Source organism: Teleopsis dalmanni, unplaced genomic scaffold (genome assembly GCF_002237135.1).
Source record: "Teleopsis dalmanni isolate 2A unplaced genomic scaffold, ASM223713v2 unscaffolded_contig_4637, whole genome shotgun sequence".
Classification (NCBI taxonomy): Eukaryota; Metazoa; Arthropoda; class Insecta; order Diptera; family Diopsidae; genus Teleopsis; species Teleopsis dalmanni.
The window spans coordinates 1-806 of NW_024036019.1; the positions used below are offsets into that span (position 1 = coordinate 1).

The 806-nt window shown below is 22.6% G+C and overlaps 1 non-coding gene across 1 annotated transcript; it reads left to right on the forward strand.

The window, feature by feature from the left end:
• The first annotated feature begins 474 nt into the window (after positions 1-474).
• Positions 475-558, forward strand: Trnal-uaa. Its single transcript has one exon. It is a non-coding gene; the product is annotated as a tRNA-Leu (tRNA).
• The last annotated feature ends 248 nt before the right edge of the window (positions 559-806 follow it).

The window sequence follows — 806 nt, forward strand, 5'->3', positions numbered from 1 at the left end:
CAATTTTCGTCAGCCACCCTGTATATTTTATGTATATGGGTATATTTTATGTTTTATTTTTAATGTATTGTATAATTATTTCCTTCTTATTTTTTAGCATCTTTATGTACACATGTATTTATGTTTAATTGTTAATGTGTTGCGTGATTATTTCTTTGTTATTTATTATTAAATTATTGCTACATTATAAGAACATTATAGTGCCTTGAAAATGATTATAGAATATAGTCCAAATATTAGTTTAAATAAAAAAACTTTTACAAACCAAATTTTTTCGTTTCTTATTTATTTATTAAAAATGTGTGTTGTTTAACTATTGACTGTTATTAAGTTTAACAATTAGCTCTTCTTAAAAATAAAATTATTATTAAAAAATGTTTTTTATTAAAACTAATAAATTATTAAATATCTAAATATAATAAATTATCACTGCTTATAATTTATATTGTACGTTATGTCGTCCAACGGCATGTAGTCAGGTTGGCCGAGCGGTCTAAGGCGCCAGATTTAAGCTCTGGTTCCCGAGAGGGAGCGTGGGTTCGAACCCCACACCTGACAAAACTTTTTTCATAATTTTTTTTAATTTCTTTTTAATAAAAAATAGGCGTAATTTCATTATATTTTATTTCATTAAAAAATGTAAATAAACTTCGCTAAAAAAATTAAAATATGTATTTGTTTTCTTTAATGTGTATGTATATTTAAATATGTTTATATTTCGTTTATTAAACTGTTTTGTATGTTTTGTTCTTTATTATTTTTCTAATATTTGCGATATTACAATTAAATTTAATTCTAAGAAAAAA